At 44.4% G+C, this 19,336-nt stretch overlaps 1 long non-coding RNA gene across 1 annotated transcript in view; it reads right to left on the bottom strand.

The window, feature by feature from the left end:
• Positions 1 to 1,885: 1,885 nt before the first annotated feature.
• LOC148368464 (uncharacterized) overlaps positions 1,886 to 19,336 on the bottom strand; it is a 49,542-nt gene continuing 32,091 nt past the window's right edge. Inside the window, exon 4 of the long non-coding RNA XR_015849935.1 lies at positions 1,886 to 2,166. This is a non-coding gene — a long non-coding RNA (uncharacterized LOC148368464). The remainder of the gene's footprint in view (positions 2,167 to 19,336) is intronic.

The following is a 19,336-nucleotide window of genomic DNA, read 5'->3' as shown; positions in this document are numbered from 1 at the left end:
CCAGCGTCTGATGTGGGGCCACCGCTGGGATCGTCTCGTATGAATTCAAAAAAGATGCGGGAATCAATGACGTCAGAGGGAGACTTTATTGAAGCAAAAATCTCAAAGTCTCTCCAGATATGAGTGGCTCTTTAAAGCTTTAACACAGCATGAGTAAACAGTAGAACCCAGTAGAGGTTTTGTAATAATCACTTATTAGGAAATGTTTTCCTCTCACTTTTCTCAGAAAAAGTCTTGGGTCACCCTGCTCTCTGCCAAAATCTCTTGGCAGGACAAACGCCAGTCCTTCGTCCAAGGCGATCATTAATAATATTTGTTTGCCAAGAATTTAAGCAATCTCTAAACCACAACACGTCCTGTTATCAACAGAACTAAACAAAACATTCGCATTCGGAACGGTGCGACCTGTCATTGACTTTAAGCCTTCTCTGTGAAAAATCTTCATTGCATTCAATAAATGTTCTCATCTCATCTCATTCGCTGTACCGCTTATCCTCATTAGGGTCACGGGGGGGCTGGAGCCCATCCCAGCCATCTCCGGGCAGTGGGCAGGGGACACCCTGAACTGGTTGCCACCCAATCGCAGGGCACACGGGGACAGACAACTCACTCGCTCATTCACACCTAGGGACAATTTGAACCGGTCAATTCACCTGGAATGCATGTTTTTGGAATGTGGGAGGAAACCGGAGTGCCCGGAGGAAACCCACGCAAGCATGGGGAGAACATGCAAACTCCACACAGGACTCTGGAGCTGGATTTGAACCCACGCAGGAGGTTCCCATGACATGAACTGTGCCGCACAAGCGCTAACCACTGCGCCGCCGTGCTGCCCTCAATAAATGTTACTTGTATAAAATTGTATAAAATCCTTTATAGTCAAATAAATGAAATATAAAATCCTTCACTATGCTAACATGAAAAGTGCCAGGGACGTATGCTGAAGGGGGGCAGGCGGGGTTATTTGACGCCGGGGGACACTTTTTGCATTTTAGATTGCCTTTCAAATGACATGTATGTTTTTGTTGTTGGATTTTATCAAATAAAACTCCCCCAGACTGCAACTTATTTTCTGCACTATAAGGCGCACCGGGTTATAGGGGCGCACCCCGATAAAATAGTTTTTGGTCCTATTTTTGACATACACAAGACGCACTGGATTATAAGGCGCTACAATGGGAACGTGGACAAAACAGTCAGATAGTTCAGTCCAACTTCTTGCCCCCTTAAATATTCCCAAAGACGCAAATACGTGTCGAGAACACGTGCGGATGCGGTGTCCGTACAATATCACTCAAATGCATCGTTTCAAATATCATTCGGAGGGTTAAAGTCTTGGGATTCAAGAAATGCCAACCATTCCTTAGTTTCTATTTTCGCTCGCAACTTTACTGTGCATATGACAATAAACACTTGGAATTGAGTTGAATTAAAAAAAAGGCCCATCACAGAAACTTCGATATCACTCTGAAACAAGATACTGGGAAAATATATAGCCGGAGTAGCTCACCGAAGTCGTTGCGTTCAATAATAATGTGCAACCGTGGTCCTCTTATATCCGTGAGTTCAGTAAATCCAGGAGAGTCAAATGTTTACAAATACAGTACAGAAAAGTAAAATACTGTTTTCTCTATGCCGTCAACCCAACGTGCTATTCACATTCATCTTTTTCGGCCAATTGCAAGCTTTGTTTTGCCCCTTTAGCCAATGCCAGCCTGTAAATGATAAAAAGGATCCGCCCCCTTCACCTCCGAATAACTTTAGCCAATAGTGACTGATTCAAATGATGATTGACACATTGGTTAGCCAATGAAACGCCGGTAAATAAATCCCAGCATACACTGCGGACGACTTCGCCTTCGGGGGAAAATCGAGTCGACGGCTGCTTGCCTTAATATTGATCCATATATAAGCCGCACTGTATTATAAGGCGCATGGTCAGCTTTTGAAAAAAATTAAGACTTTTAAGTGCGCCTTATACTGCGGAAAATACGGTACTCATACCTTCAAAATGGAAAACTAGAAAACAGAAATAAGAGAAAACAAGTAAAATGCGAGTTATTTTCATCAGGATTATTTGTAACATAGGACAAAGAGAAATACACAATTAACTATTACAGAAACGTTACGCGAGTGGGTCCTGTCTCCGTCCTGGTCTTGACAGCCCTATGTAGAGAAGAAATGTCAAAATGAATAAACACTTACAAATATATGCCATAGAAATGAACAAACCCCATCAATAAATCACATAACATCTAAATATATGACGTAGAAGCAATTTATTCATGTATTGTTTCATTTTGTCTTGTATTTTTTCGGTTCGGGGGTCGATTCCCCAATTCCAGACTTGTTTTCCTTGACGTTCAAATGTGTCGTGCAATACAACTTCTCTCCACTAGAGGGCAGTAAGACCGTTGTGTTGGAGCAGAAGAGTTTAACAGCGTATTGGTGCAATGTCAACGTCGTTATATTAGCTCGCAGACGCGCAGGGGCGTTACAAGGCGGGGCAGTGACCACCAATGTTCCCTGTAATTTTCCTACGGGTCTGAGCGTTCACACAAAGTCGGTGAGCAACGCTTGAAACAACAGTGAGCAACGGCAATCCCAAGTGTGGCAAGATAATTAATGATCAAACATGTACAAAACTTGACATCAGGTTACATTTTGCTGAGTTTCCGGCAATGCAAAATTATTTTTCTCTTTTAAATGAACTGACTCATGTATGGTGGCCTACAAATGTCATTTGTTTTTTTTCTTTTTGTTCTCTATCTACTTTTTTCCTGCATTTCTTTCTTTTCTTTTTTTTCTTGCTTTTTTTCAAAATTTTCCTTCTTTTTTTTCTCTTTCTTTTGTTTCTTTTTTTCTCAGCTTTTCACTTTCATCAAAAAAACGGGTCGTAAGTCAGAACAGGAAAGCAAAAACGTGGTCGGGATCAAAAAAACGGGTCGTAAGTCAGGACAGGAGAGCAGAGATGGTCGGGATAAAAAAAACGGTCGAAAGTCAGGACGGGAGAGCAGACATGGTCAGGATAAAAAAAAACGGTCGAAAGTCAGGACGGGAGAGCAGACATGGTCGCGATAAAAAAAAACGGTCGAAAGTCAGGACGGGAGAGCGGACATGGTTGGGATAAAAAAAAACGGTCGTAAGTCAGGACAGGAAAGCAAAAACATGGTCAGGATAAAAAAAAAAAAACGGGTCGTAAGTCAGGACGGGAGAGCAGACATGGTCGGGATCAAAAAATTGGGTCGTAAGTCAGGACGGGAGAGCAGACATGGTCAGGATTAAAAAAACAGGTCGTAAGTCAGGACGGGAGAGCAGACATGGTCGGGATCAAAAAAACGGGTCGTAAGTCAGGACAGGAGAGCAGACATGGTCGGGATCAAAAAATTGGGTCGTAAGTCAGGACGGGAGAGCAGACATGGTCAGGATTAAAAAAACAGGTCGTAAGTCAGGACGGGAGAGCAGACATGGTCGGGATCAAAAAAACGGGTCGTAAGTCAGGACAGGAGAGCAAAAACGTTGTCGGGATCAAAAAAACAGGTCGTAAGTCAGGACGGGAGAGCAGACATGGTCGTAACCGGAGACAAACGGGAGCAGAAACGGGACAGGCGGGAGTCAGGGGTCGAAAAATCCTTGTTTTGAAAAACAGAGGTACGCAAACGGACTGACAACAGAGGATTGACAGGACTGAGTTCAAATACTGACAGGAAGCCAATCAGAGCAGGCACAGGTGATCCACATCAACAATCATGACACAGGGTGGAACCGGAACGCAAACAGTTCATGAGAGTCAAAACGACAGACAACACCGCGCAATAATAGTCAAAATGACAAACCGGCATCTTGTGCAATCTTCTTGCAAGTGTCCAATGTAAAAACAGTATCAACCAAAATCAGGGATATTTGATCCAGTTTGACCGCGCAAATGCGTATCAAAGAGAGTCAAACAAGTGCTTATAAATCCGACCCCTTCCGAAAGACACTCCGCTCCACGCACAACAGTTCGAGCTGGCAAGTCAGAAGCACGAAGTAACCATAATGTCTTCCTGTGGCGAAGGAGAACCGGCACTTTCCCGGCCCCCTATTGTCGCTCGCACTGTGAGAGCTTTCAGCCCGTGCCGCCGTCTTATTTCCCGAGTAGGGGGCGATCGACACGAGGAATAAGAAAGGCCCGCTTCGGTTTCCGACAGGTCGAAGCTTCTTATCGAACGGAATTGCCCCGCTTTGTTCTTCCGTCCACCTAAAGCAGGGGTCGGCTACCCAAAATGTTAAAAGAGCCGTATCGGAGCTGGAAGAAACATCGCTTTGACACAAGAAGAGAAGAAGTTGGTGTAAAGCTTATATAGCAGAGTAAATTAAAATATTTTCCCATATAACTTCAATAACAAAACTCCTGGCAACAAAAGTGAATACAGTAGAACCTCCGTTAACTCCTCCCACCTCACCCCCTTCTTATGTGGCGCTCGGTTTATCGAGGAGGAACTATATATAATATATTCTCTTCTGTCACATTTCATCTCAAGTTTGACTTTATTATACCAAGCGGTTGTTTGTACTACCTAAACACGGTTAAGCCCATCCCAACCATCTCCGGGCAGTGGGCAGGGGACACCCTGAACTGGTTGCCAGCCAATCGCAGCGCACACCGGGACAGACAACTCACCCGCTCAGTCACACCCTAGGGACAATTTGGACCGGCCAATTCACCTGAAATGCATGTCTTTGGAATGTGGGAGGAAACCGGAGTGCATACAAACTCTGCACAGTAAGGCCGGTAGCTGGATTTGAACCCACGCAGGAGGTTCCCACGACCTCAGAACTGTGCCGCACACGCGCTAACCACTGCGCCGCAATATTATTTTATATTATTTCATATTAGTTACATTTGAGGTGCTGGCTAAATGTAGTATTAAAAAACTGAAGGATTTAGAGGACGCAATATAAGCACTGGCATAGTTTCTGAGATCTCTGATCTTCTTTCAGGAGTAGTCGCGTCGTTTCCTTTATATAAAGGCTCTATCAACTCACTCATGAAGGAGTTTAATGCTACCCTGGCGAGTGTCCTGGATTCCGTGGCGCCCCTACGGCTTAAATCACAACCTAAAAGACGCACGCCTTGGTTTACTGATGAAACTAGATCGCTTAAACCAGGGGTGTCAAACATGCGGCCCGGGGGCCAGATCAGGCCCGCTAAGGGATTGAATCCGGCCCGCGAGACAACGCTCAGTGCAGCGCAAGAGAAAAACGAGCTGTAGGTTGAAATATGTCCACTTGATGTTGCCAAAGCCAGGTGCCTCGAACAAAGACGGTGGACATGTATTTCTCTCTCTCTCTCTCTCTTTTTCCCTCCCCTCTTTCTCTCTCTCTCGCTGTCTCTCTCTTTCACTTTCTGTGTCTCTCTTTGTCTCTTTCTTTGTTTCTCTTTGTCTTTTTACCTTATTTTGCTCTCTCTTCCATTCTTCCTTCTCTCTCTCTCTCTCTTGTCTCTCTTTCTCTCTCTCTTGCTTTCCCATTCTCTCCTTCTCCCATTCTCTCTTTCTCTCCTTCTTTTTCTCTCCTCTCTTTCTATTTCTCTTTGGATATTTTTCTTTCTCTCTCTTTCTTTCCCCCTCTCTCATTATTTGTCTTTATCTCTTGTTTCTCACGTTTCACGTTCTCTCTCTCTCTCTTTTTTCTTTTTTTCTCTCTCTCTCTCCCTTTCTCTCTTTCTTTGTCTCACCCTCTTTTTCTCTCTTTCGCTTTGTCTTATTTCTTTCTCTGTTTCTTTCTCTCTAATCTACTAGTCCGGCCCCCGAGGGAATGTTTGTTCTATCCTGTGGCCCCCGAGGTAAATTGAGTTTGACACCCCTGGCTTAAACAGAAGAACCAACCCGTTTTTTGACCCCGACCTAGTCTGATCTCCCGTCCCGGCTAACGACCTGTTTTTCCGTCAATGATGATCCACTTCCGCATTCGGAACATCCCGTGAGCAGCTTGCTTCCAGCGTCCAGCGAGCACTGGATCGCTGGCGCTGCCTTTCCTCTATATTTCAATAAACTTGAGAGTAACGTTATGCATCTGGGTCCTACTTCTGTTCTGGTCGTGGGTTTTCATTATCTGCGAATCTCTGTTTTACACAGCAAGCCCTTTTTTCGCCTGTTTTTGCTCTTGTTTTTCTCCCGCTTCGATCTGTTCGATCTCGACCACGGCTACTCTCCTCTCCTGGTTTTCGACTTTTTCCGTTCCCGACACCGCCATCGCTCGTCCCACTTCCGCGGCTGAGCAACCTACTACCCGTGACCAACGATCCTTTCTCTTCTCCCCAATAAAACTGTGGGTAACGTTACGCGAGTGGGTCCTAATTCCTGTTCTGGTCCTGACAATTTCAGTCATTGTATTTATGGTTAGTTTAGTTTGTGTTTTATTAGTGTTGGGAATTAAATATCAAAATCTACCGTTTACCAAATTGTTCAAATGAATTATCTGACTACATTATCCAAACACAACCTATTTCACCCGACAATTTATGCGCGCTCGTTTCTTGAGGGAAAAATGATCAGGAAAACCGACATTTCCACACAGGGGCAGCTCTATTTTCCCTAACAGAAAAACTAAGTGAACACGGCCGAAGTGACGTTGGCGTCTGTGGGAAACCTTCTTCCGAAGTCCTTTTGCTTTCTCCTATTGGCCATCTTCTCCCCGCATAATGGTGTGCCGGCTCCTCCCGTGGGCGTGCCAAGGAAGCCCCCTTCACGATCTCATAGACGAGCGCCTGGATGTCTGGCTTCCTCAAAACAACACCGGGCCTTTCTGTCAACAGCGTCTGGGTGTGCTGATTGTGTTATCAACAGTACATCTTCCACCACCCTCTCTGACCTTGTACGTTGAACTAAAGCACAGTATTGCGTTAAACTGGAAAATTTGTAGTCAATCATATAAAATCCTTTATAGTCAAATGTATAAAATCCTTTATTAGCATATTTTGTATTGGAGTCATCGAAAGTAATCAATACTCCAATATTATGGTTTTGGGATCATGTTACTGATTACGCTTTTTCTACAGGTAACTGTATCGGACGACATTTTTAAAGTTACCCTCCTAATATTAACATCATAGGTGCCAGGAACTCCGTGTTATTTCGCTCTTTTTGTGATTTATTGTTTTAATTGTCTGCTTCTATCTTTGGTGTTTTTTGTCCCGTCTGACAACGACACTTTGGATGACTTTCTATCCAAAGGTTATGAGTTTTAACACACAAAAATGCGTTTATTCGAGGAATCAACTCCTTGCCCTGAAGACTAGCGGCGTTATAAGCCTTCGGTACCGTCCGTAATCATGGTAAATGTGATCTTTCTACCAAATAAGACCGACAAACTGGCTGTGCTGGTGAAAAACAAAGCGTACAGGGAGTGCAGTTCGCTGTGTTTTACGAAAACGTGGCTCACGTCTAGCATCCCGGACGCTAACGTGGAGCTACCCGGCTTCAGCGCTGTTAGGGCAGACAGAGACACAAAAGCCTGCGGGAAGCGGAGAGGAGGCGGGCTCGCTATCTACGTGAACACGAGGTGGTGTAACCCTGTGCACAAAGATTTCCATCTGCTGCAGGGACGTGGAACTTTTGGCCTAGCGTGTGACCTCATCCACTCCGCTGTTTCTAAACGACAACACAGCACCCCGAGGCCATCCTGTTCATCTGTTAATAAACAACAAAAGGATACTGCTGGAAGTGTGAATTTTCCTACGGGGATGAATAAAGTATCTTTCTATCTGTAGTCTAGTACTGAGCAGAACAAATATATATATATCCTCGCATGTATGTCAGGCCGATTGACAGCTGACCAAAATAAACACGGAAACGGGAATCTCTGAAGGCTTTCCAAGCCCCATCGTGTTGCTGCGTCGTCCCGGACGTTTTAGCTCGATTGCCGCCAACCTCCGTTCCGCGGATTATTCTCAACATCGCTGAGATTGCTGATGCAAGCATCCGCAATCTCCTCCTGCATCCTCAACCTCGACACCGTCCTCACCTCCTTCTGCGCCCCCGACTGTGTTTTTTTTCCCTTGTTTTTTTTTTCCAAACAATTTGATTTCTTTCCAATTTACTGTTCATCCGGCACTTCCTTCTTTGTACCCGTCACGGAATGTGCCGCGAGCTTCCCGGCTAATCCCGCGCCTAAAGCACCTTAGCAACGCTCGATAAGAGAATTCGGTGGGAGCGGCGCATACAAACGGGGGACATGAAAGAGCGGCGAGCGGCCCCCTATTGGCAGCAAGTGGGATGTACTAATACATCTTCAAATGCGCTTTTTATAAAGCGTCGGAGTCGCTCTGCGGTCGGGTGATAACGGGGAAGCGGAGAAAGGGGCGGATGCTCCTATTGTGTCTGGGGTTCTGTTATCCCTCGACTTCGGCTTCTTTAAGAAGTTGTGGGTGCAAAACCTAGCTTCCCCGGACAGTGTTGGGCATAGTATTAGAAACAGGTCAGAAAGAAACTTTTACCTCCCAGGTAGTGTTCATTTGACCTGTGAAAAGTAATGGGTCCCGGGGGACTCGCATGCTCAAAAATCTATGGGTCTCAACCCTCTGAGCCAGACCTGGGCACTCCGGTCCTGGAGGGCCATACGTCCTGCCAGATTTTGAAGTTTGCTCTTCTTTAACTCAGGTGATACAAATTATAACCTCGTTAGCAAGCTAGCAAGTGCTCGTTAACGATACTGGTGATTGGAATCACCTGTATTGGATCAGAGAAACCTCAAAATTCATGCAGAACATACTCATGAATGAGTTTAATGCTACCCTGGCGAGTGTCCTGGATTCCGTGGCGCCCCTACGGCTGTCCTGGATTCCGTGGCGCATGCAGAACATACTCATGAATGAGTTTAATGCTACCCTGGCGAGTGTCCTGGATTCCGTGGCGCCCCTGCGGCTGTCCTGGATCTGAAAGGAAATGGCGCGCTACCAAGCTTGAGGTTTTCCGTCAAACCTGGTGTGACAACTTGTGAAGCACAGGTGTCAAACAGGCGGCCCGATTTGAAGTTTGCTCTTCTTTAACTCAGGTGATACAAATTATAACCTCGTTAGCAAGCTAGCAAGTGCTCGTTAACGATACTGGTGATTGGAATCACCTGTATTGGATCAGAGAAACCTCAAAAATCATGCAGAACATACTCATGAATGAGTTTAATGCTACCCTGGCGAGTGTCCTGGATTCCGTGGCGCCCCTACGGCTGTCCTGGATTCCGTGACGCATGCAGAACATACTCATGAATGAGTTTAATGCTACCCTGGCGAGTGTCCTGGATTCCGTGGCGCCCCTGCGGCTGTCCTGGATCTGAAAGGAAATGGCGCGCTACCAAGCTTGAGGTTTTCCGTCAAACCTGGTGTGACAACTTGTTAAGCACAGGTGTCAAACAGGCGGCCCGATTTGAAGTTTGCTCTTCTTTAACTCAGGTGATACAAATTATAACCTCGTTAGCAAGCTAGCAAGTGCTCGTTAACGATACTGGTGATTGGAATCACCTGTATTGGATCAGAGAAACCTCAAAAATCATGCAGAACATACTTATGAATGAGTTTAATGCTACCCTGGCGAGTGTCCTGGATTCCGTGGCGCCCCTACGGCTGTCATGGATTCCGTGGCGCATGCAGAACATACTCATGAATGAGTTTAATGCTACCCTGGCGAGTGTCCTGGAATCCGTGGCGCCCCTGCGGCTGTCCTGGATCTGAAAGGAAATGGCGCGCTACCAAGCTTGAGGTTTTCCGTCAAACCTGGTGTGACAACTTGTGAAGCACAGGTGTCAAACAGGCGGCCCGATTTGAAGTTTGCTCTTCTTTAACTCAGGTGATACAAATTATAACCTCGTTAGCAAGCTAGCAAGTGCTCGTTAACGATACTGGTGATTGGAATCACCTGTATTGGATCAGAGAAACCTCAAAAATCATGCAGAACATACTTATGAATGAGTTTAATGCTACCCTGGCGAGTGTCCTGGATTCCGTGGCGCCCCTACGGCTGTCATGGATTCCGTGGCGCATGCAGAACATACTCATGAATGAGTTTAATGCTACCCTGGCGAGTGTCCTGGAATCCGTGGCGCCCCTGCGGCTGTCCTGGATCTGAAAGGAAATGGCGCGCTACCAAGCTTGAGGTTTTCCGTCAAACCTGGTGTGACAACTTGTGAAGCACAGGTGTCAAACAGGCGGCCCGATTTGAAGTTTGCTCTTCTTTAACTCAGGTGATACAAATTATAACCTCGTTAGCAAGCTAGCAAGTGCTCGTTAACGATACTGGTGATTGGAATCACCTGTATTGGATCAAAGAAACCTCAAAAATCATGCAGAACATACGGCCCTCCAGGATCGGAGTGCCCAGGTCTGCTCTAAGCACATTCTCAAGTACAGCGTGCGTTCCTTTTTTGCCTTCGCCTCTTTTTAGGTAGACGATTGTGGCTTTTCCTTTGTGTTTTTCGGTGCGTGTCTTGCAATTGGTATAAAATGGTCCAGGTAGCTTCCTGTTAGCTCTCGAAGGCTTCTAGTCAGTGCTCCCTCTAAGCTTCCCACATTCTCAGCGCACAAGAAAATCTAGCCGGCGCACAAAAATCAGGGCTCAAAATTACTAATTAAAAAGCGATTTTAGTCAAAGTTACAGTGCATAAAAGTAAAAATACACGGGTTCCCCTGATGTTGTGTCCAAAATGCGGTATTTTGAAGTCGAGTCGAAGGAGAACGAAGTTGAGTAAAGTTAGTAGAGTTTGTCGGGAACCGGCCTCTTCGGCTCGGCTCGCTAAAAGGAACCGGCTGTTTCGGGTCCTAAACGGCTCTTCGGGTTGTTTTTGCTTCTTTCATCCCAACATGACCAAATATGATGTAAAATTATGCACAAAATGACTTAAAGGAAGGGAGGAATAGAACAAAAAAGAAAAAAATACCAAAATGAAAAAGTAGTGGAAAGCTTAGAAAAAAAGAAACAAAAGGAAGAGACAAAAGAAGGAAAAAATTGGAAAAAAAAAACAGAAAAAAAGAAAAGAAAGAAATGTAGGAAAAAAGTAAATAGAGAACAAAAAAAAAAACATACCAGCTCGGAAAAAAATAAACACAATGAGATTTTTTTTAAAGGAATTTGAAAAAAAGTAGAAAAAGAACAGGGAAAAAAGAAGAAAAAGTTCGAAGTTGAGTAAAGTTAGTAGTCAGTCATTTTAGTCATTTTTATTTGTATAGCCCTTAATCACAATTAGTCTCTAAGGGCTTCACAAGTTATTACATATAAGAAGATTAGGTTACTCGTATGCTATAGAGTAGAAGTGTGTTCTAAGCCTAGATTTAAACATTTCCACCGAGGTTGCAGATCGGATATCAGGGGGAAGAGCATTCCACAACACCGGTGCCCGGATGGAGAACGCTCTCGAACCAGCGGAACACTTCTTGGTTCTTGGGTAGAGTTTGTCGGGAACCGGCTTCTTTGGCTCGGCTCACTAAAAGGCTCTTTCGGGTCCTAAACGGCTCTTCGGGTTGTTTTTGCTTCTTTCATCCCAACATGACCAAATATGATGTAAAATTATGCATAAATTGACTTGAAGGAAGGGGGAAATAGAACAAAAAAGAAAAAATACCACAATGAAAAAGGAGTGAAAAGCTGAGAAAAAAAAGAAAAGGAAGAGAAAAAAAGAAGAAAAAATTTAGAAAAAAAGCCAGAAAAAAAGAAAATAAAGAAAAAAAGGAAAAAAAGTAAACAGAGAACCAAATAAAAAAGTAACAGCTAGGAAAAAATAAACATTAAAAAAAAAAAAAAAAGAAAAAAGCAGGGAAAAAAAAAAGAAAAAGTTTGTGTTGCATTCAAATAATTTCCAATTATACCAAGTGAATCTTGTTGCCAACATTGTACTTTCACTACAAAATGTGATCAAATACAGTTGTGTATGGTGCAACCGACTAAATAAGCCCCCCAAAATGTTAATATTATGCGACAAAATATATCAGGAAATAAAAAGAAATGGATATCTTGTAAAAGAATTGTAAGAACAAACGACATTTGTGAGCCTGCAACCTTTGCAATCGTACATGAGTCAATTCATTCAAAAGAGAAAAACAATTTTGCATTGCCGGAAACTCAGCAAAATGTAACCTGATGTCAAGTTTTGGACATGTTTGATAATGACTCAGTTGCCACTCTTGGGATTGCTGTCGCTCACTGTTGTTTCAAGCGTTGCTCACCGACTTTGTGCGAACGCTCGGACCCGTAAGGAAAATTACAGGAAAAAAAATCCACAAAGAGCGAGAACAGATTAGGCTGGATTTTGTAGACACGGACTGTCCTACATAAGTGGATGATTGAGGTGGGCGTGTGTGGGAATCTTAAGCTAAGCTATCGCTAACAAATCCTTCCACTCCGTGCCAGAGATTAGCATATTGTCTTTCTTCAAAAAACACGTACAGACTGTTGGGCCGGTTAAATGTCTGTTTTCTTTGTTTTTTCTGTTTTTAAAATTGTATAAAAAGTTTCCTTTTCATTCATTCATATCAGGGGCCGGGATCCTTTTTGACTCCCAGAGCCTTGAGAGCAAAATATTACAGACTGTTATGACACCATCCCCTGATCTAAAAACTACATGAGGGCAAGGGAAATCTCAAAAACTTCAAATCAAGTCCTGTTTATTTGTATAGCCCTTAATCACAAAGAGTCTCAATGGGCTGCACAGACCGCAGACTATTATGACACCATCCCCTGATCTAAAACCTACATGAGGGCAAGGAAAAACTCAAAAACCTCAAGTCCTGTTTATTTGTTTGGCCCTTATTCAAAAAGAGTCTCAAAGGGCTTCACAGACCACAGACTATTGCAAACTACAGACTATTATGACACCATCCCCTGATCTAAAACCGACATGAGGGCAAGGGAAAACTCAAAAACTTCAAGGCATGTTTATTTGTTTGGCCCTTAATCACAAGGAGTCTCAAACAGTTGTACAAACCACAGATTATTGCAAACCATAGACTATTATGACACCATCCCCTGATTTAAAACCTACATGAGGGTAAGGAAAAACTCAAAAACATCTCAAGTCATATTTATTTGTGACACCCTTAATCACAGAGAGTCTCAAAGAGGCTGCACAGACCACATATTATTGCAAACTACAGACTATTATGACAGCATCCCCTGATCTAAAACCTACAGGAGAGCAAGGGAAAACTCAACAACTTCAAGTCATGTTTATTTGTTTGGCCCTTAATCACAAAGAGTCTCAAAGGGCTGTACAGACCACAGACTATTACAAACGACAGACTATCATGACACCATCCCCTGATTTAAAACCTACATGAGGGTAAGGAAAAACTCAAAAACATCTCAAGTCATATTTATTTGTGACACCCTTAATCACAGAGAGTCTCAAAGAGGCTGCACAGACCACATATTATTGCAAACTACTGACTATTATGACAGCATCCCCTGATCTAAAACCTACATGAGAGCAAGGGAAAACTCAAAAACTTCAAGGCATGTTTATTTGTTTGGCCCTTAATCACAAAGAGTCTCAAAGGGCTACACAGACCACAGACTATTGCAAACTACAGACTATTATGACACCATCCCCTGATCTAAAACCTACATGAGGCCAAGGGAAATCTCCAAAACTTCAAATCAAGTCCTGTTTATTTGTGACATCCTTAATCACAAAGAGTCTTAAAGGGCTGCACAGACCACAGATTATTGCAAAATACAAATTACTATGACACCATCCCCTGATCTAAAACCTACATGAAGGCAAGGGAATACTCAAAAACCTCAAGTTAAGTCAAGTCATCTTTATTTGTATAGCCCTTAATCTCAAAGAGTCTCAAAGGGCTGTACAGACCACAGAGTATTACTAACTACAGACTATTATGACACCATCCCCTGATCTACAACCTACATGAGGGCAAGGGAAATCTCAAAAACTTCAAGTTATGTTTATTTGTTTGGCCCTTAAATCACAAAGAGTCTCAAAGGGCTGCATAGACCACAGATTATTGCAAACTACAGAATATGATCTAAAACCTACATGAGGGCAAGGAAAAACTCAAAACCTCAAGTCAGGTGAAGTCCTGTTTATTTTTGACATCCTTAATTACAAGGAGTCGCAGAGGGCTGTACAGACCACATATTATTGCAAACTACAGACTATTATGACACCATCCCCTGATCTAAAACCTACAGGAGAGCAAGGGAAATCTCAAAAACTTCAAGTCAAGTCCTGTTCATTTGTGACATCCTTAATCACAAAAAGTCTCAAAGGGCTGTACAGACCACAGACTATTGCAAACTACAGACTATTGTGACACCATCACCTGATCTAAAACCTACATGAGAGCAAGGGAAATCTCAAAAACTTCAAGGAAAGTCAAGTCATGTTTAATTGTAACTCCCTTAATCTCAAGGAGTCTCAAAGGGCTGCACAGATCAAAGACTATTGCAAACTACAGACTATTATGACACCATCCCCTGATCTAAAACCTACATGAGGCCAAGGGAAATCTCAAAAAATTCAAATCAAGTCCTGTTTATTTGTGACATCCTTAATCACAAAGAGTCTCAAAGGGCTGCACAGACCACAGACTATTGCAAACTACAGACTATTATGACACCATCCCCTGATCTAAAACCTACATGAGGGCAAGGGAATACTCAAAAACCTCAAGTTAAGTCAAGTCATCTTTATTTGTGACGCCCTTAATCACAAAGAGTCTCAAAGGGCTGCACCGATCAAAGACTATTGCAAACTACAGACTATTATGACACCATCCCCTGATCTTAAACCTACATGAGAGCAAGGGAAAACTCAAAAACCTCAAGTCATGTTTATTTGTTTGGCCCTTAAATCACAAAGAGTCTCTAAGGGCTGCAGATTATTGCGATCACCGGATCGTGGGCGTAACCCTTTCCTTTTTTTCCCCAATAAAACTGAGAGAAACGTAACGCAAGTGGGTCCTGTCTCCGTTCTGGTCCTGACAGTTTCATATTATATAACATTTTCTTATTTTATGCGCTCTTCTTCCATCCGTTCAAAAAGTTTTGAATAAAGAGAAGGAAATTACAAATGGCTTTTAGAATTCCGATTCATTGATTCATCGAAAGAATAATTGACCGATTCATTGATTATGAAAATAATCTTTAGCCAATATCATCCTTGCTGGCTTACGACTCGCTTCCGACCACGTTTTTGCTCTCCTGTCCCGGCTACTGACCCGTTTTCCGTTCCCGACACTGCCATCGCTCGCCACGGACGTCCCACTTCGCAACGCAAGTGGCTCGTGTCTCCGTTCTTGTCCTGACATTTTCTCAACCGCATCAAGCTTCCTTATTCCTCCTCTTTACACTTTACATCCATTTTGAATGGATGCACGAGATATAAAACAATAAAAATGTCAAAGTTCTTAGCGCGCTGGAGATACGGTATCACCCGATCGTGGATGCAACATTTTCCTTTTTTTCCACAATAAAACTGAGAGAAACATAACCCAAGTGGGTCCTGTCTCCGTTCTGGTCCTGACATTTTCTCAACCGCATCAGGCTTCCTTATTTCTCCTGCGCGCTGGAGATACGGTATCACCCGATCGTGGATGCAACACTTTCCTTTTTTTTCCCCAATAAAACTGAGAGAAACATAACGCAAGTGGGTCCTGTCTCCGTTCTGGTCCCGACATTTTCTCAACCGCATCAGGCTTCCTTATTTCTCCTGCGGGCTGGAGATACGGTATCACCCAATCGTGGATGCAACCCTTTCCTTTTTTTCCCAATAAAATTGAGAGAAACATAACGCAAGTGGGTCTTGTCTCCGTTCTGGTCCTGACATTTTCTCAACCGCATCAAGCTTCCTTATTTCTCCTGCGCGCTGGAGATACGGTATCACCCGATCGTGGATGCAACCCTTTCCTTTTTTTCCAATAAAACTGAGAGAAACATAACGCAAGTGGTTCCGGTCTCTGTTCTGGTCCTGACATTTTCTCAACCGCATCAGGCTTCCTTATTTCTCCTGCGGGCTGGAGATACGGTATCACCCGATCGTGGATGCAACCCTTTCCTTTTTTTCACAATAAAACTGAGAGAAACGCAACGCAAGTGGGTCCTGTCTCCGTTCTGGTCCTGACATTTTCTCAACCGCATCAGGTTTCCTTATTTCTCCTGCGCGCTGGAGATACGGTATCACCCGATCGTGGATGCAACCCTTTCCTTTTTTTCCCAATAAAACTGAGAGAAACATAACGCAAGTGGGTCTTGTCTCCGTTCTGGTCCTGACATTTTCTCAACCGCATCAAGCTTCCTTATTTCTCCTGCGCGCTGGAGATACGGTATCACCCGATCGTGGATGCAACCCTTTCCTTTTTTTCCAATAAAACTGAGAGAAACATAACCCAAGTGGGTCCTGTCTCCGTTCTGGTCCTGACATTTTCTCAACCGCATCAGGCTTCCTTATTTCTCCTGCGGGCTGGAGATACGGTATCACCCAATCGTGGATGCAACCCTTTCCTTTTTTTCCCAATAAAACTGAGAGAAACATAACGCAAGTGGGTCTTGTCTCCGTTCTGGTCCTGACATTTTCTCAACCGCATCAAGCTTCCTTATTTCTCCTGCGCGCTGGAGATACGGTATCACCCGATCGTGGATGCAACCCTTTCCTTTTTTTCCAATAAAACTGAGAGAAACATAACCCAAGTGGGTCCTGTCTCCGTTCTGGTCCTGACATTTTCTCAACCGCATCAGGCTTCCTTATTTCTCCTGCGCGCTGGAGATACGGTATCACCCGATCGTGGATGCAACCCTTTCCTTTTTTTCCCAATAAAACCGAGAGAAACATAACCCAAGTGGGTCCTGTCTCCGTTCTTGTCCTGACATTTTCTCAACCGCATCAAGCTTCCTTATTTCTCCTGCGCGCTGGAGATACAGTATCACCCGATCGTGGGTGCAACACTTTCCTTTTTTTTCCCCAATAAAACTGAGAGAAACATAACGCAAGTGGTTCCGGTCTCTGTTCTGGTCCTGACATTTTCTCAACCGCATCAAGCTTCCTTATTTCTCCTGCGCGCTGGAGATACGGTATCACCCGATCGTGGATGCAACCCTTTCCATTTTTTCCAATAAAACTGAGAGAAACATAACCCAAGTGGGTCCTGTCTCCGTTCTGGTCCTGACATTTTCTCAACCGCATCAAGCTTCCTTATTTCTCCTGCGCGCTGGAGATACGGTATCACCCGATCGTGGATGCAACCCTTTCCTTTTTTTCCAATAAAACTGAGAGAAACATAACCCAAGTGGGTCCTGTCTCCGTTCTGGTCCTGACATTTTCTCAACCGCATCAGGCTTCCTTATTTCTCCTGCGCGCTGGAGATACGGTATCACCCGATCGTGGATGCAACCCTTTCCTTTTTTTCCCAATAAAACTGAGAGAAACATAACCCAAGTGGGTCCTGTCTCCGTTCTTGTCCTGACATTTTCTCAACCGCATCAAGCTTCCTTATTTCTCCTGCGCGCTGGAGATACAGTATCACCCGATCGTGGGTGCAACACTTTCCTTTTTTTTCCCCAATAAAACTGAGAGAAACATAACGCAAGTGGTTCCGGTCTCTGTTCTGGTCCTGACATTTTCTCAACCGCATCAGGCTTCCTTATTTCTCCTGCGGGCTGGAGATACGGTATCACCCGATCGTGGATGCAACCCTTTCCTTTTTTTCACAATAAAACTGAGAGAAACGCAACGCAAGTGGGTCCTGTCTCCGTTCTGGTCCTGACATTTTCTCAACCGCATCAGGTTTCCTTATTTCTCCTGCGCGCTGGAGATACGGTATCACCCGATCGTGGATGCAACCCTTTCCTTTTTTTCCCAATAAAACTGAGAGAAACATAACGCAAGTGGGTCCTGTCTCCGTTCTTGTCCTGACATTTTCTCAACCGCATCAGGCTTCCTTATTTCTCCTGCGCGCTGGAGATACGGTATCACCCGATCGTGGGTGCAACACTTTCCTTTTTTTTCCCCGATAAAACTGAGAGAAACATAACGCAAGTGGGTCCTGTCTCCGTTCTTGTCCTTACAATTCTCAACCGCATCAGGCTTCCTTATTTCTCCTGCGCGCTGGAGATACGGTATCACCCGATCGTGGATGCAACCCTTTCCTTTTTTCCCAATAAAACTGAGAGAAACATAACCCAAGTGGGTCCTGTCTCCGTTCTGGTCCTGACATTTTCTCAACCGCATCAGGCTTCCTTATTTCTCCTGCGCGCTGGAGATACGGTATCACCCGATCATGGATGCAACCCTTTCCTTTTTTTCCACAATAAAACTGAGAAAAACATAACGCAAGTGGTTGTGGTCTCCGTTCTTGTCCTGACTTTTTCTCAACCGCATCAAGCTTCCTTATTTCTCCTGCGCGCTGGAGATACGGTATCACCCGATCGTGGATGCAACCCTTTCCTTTTTTTCCCAATAAAACTGAGAGAAACATAACGCAAGTGGGTCTTGTCTCCGTTCTGGTCCTGACATTTTCTCAACCGCATCAAGCTTCCTTATTTCTCCTGCGCGCTGGAGATACGGTATCACCCGATCGTGGATGCAACCCTTTCCTTTTTTCCCAATAAAACTGAGAGAAACGCAACGCAAGTGGGTCCTGTCTCCGTTCTGGTCCTGACCAGTAGGTATAGAAATGATCAAGTCTTAGGGGACCCCAATCTTATTTTACTTAGGGCCCCATGAAGGTGCGGGCCAGACCTGGGACCCTCGATGAAGGTCTCAAAGAGCAAGTGATTGTCACTCATTGAGCGGCGTTTCCAGCAGGTGTAGCAGCAGGAGGGCAACGCCGGCAGGAGACCTTTTAACTCGGAAGTGGAGTTCCCGGGAGCCGTTCCCGTTTACTCTCCGAGGTGTCTTAAGCTATTAGGGAAAGTGTTATTACCGGTAATTGCTCCTGCGCTTGGAAATGCCTTGACGTGATTGGCAGCGCTTTTACTATGCCTGTGGGGATAATGGATTTTTCTGCACAAAACAACTATCGGCCATCATGTGTTGTCATGAATCACCTGTGCCCGGTCCTTTGGCGCCAACAGACTAGGATTCTGATTGGCTCCCTGTCTCTATTTGAACCCACTCCTATCGGTCCCCCTTTGTCAGTCCGTCTGCAAACCTCTGTTTTTCAAGGCAAGCCTTTTTTCGACCCTTGACTCCTGACGCATGTCCTGTTTTTTTTCCTGTTTGTCTTTGGCTACGACCTGTTTTGACCCTGACCACATCTGCTCTACAGTCTCGGTTTACGACCTGTTTTTGATCCCGATTACGTCTACTCTCCCGTCCTGGCTTACGACTCGTTTCCGACCCCTTCCTTGACACA

Source organism: Urocampus carinirostris, chromosome 3 (genome assembly GCF_059441175.1).
Source record: "Urocampus carinirostris isolate Australia breed hairy pipefish chromosome 3, RoL_Ucar_1.0, whole genome shotgun sequence".
Lineage (NCBI taxonomy): Eukaryota > Metazoa > Chordata > Actinopteri > Syngnathiformes > Syngnathidae > Urocampus > Urocampus carinirostris.
Note: the sequence above shows the minus strand (reverse complement) of the source record. Positions and strands in the feature narration are given on the sequence as shown.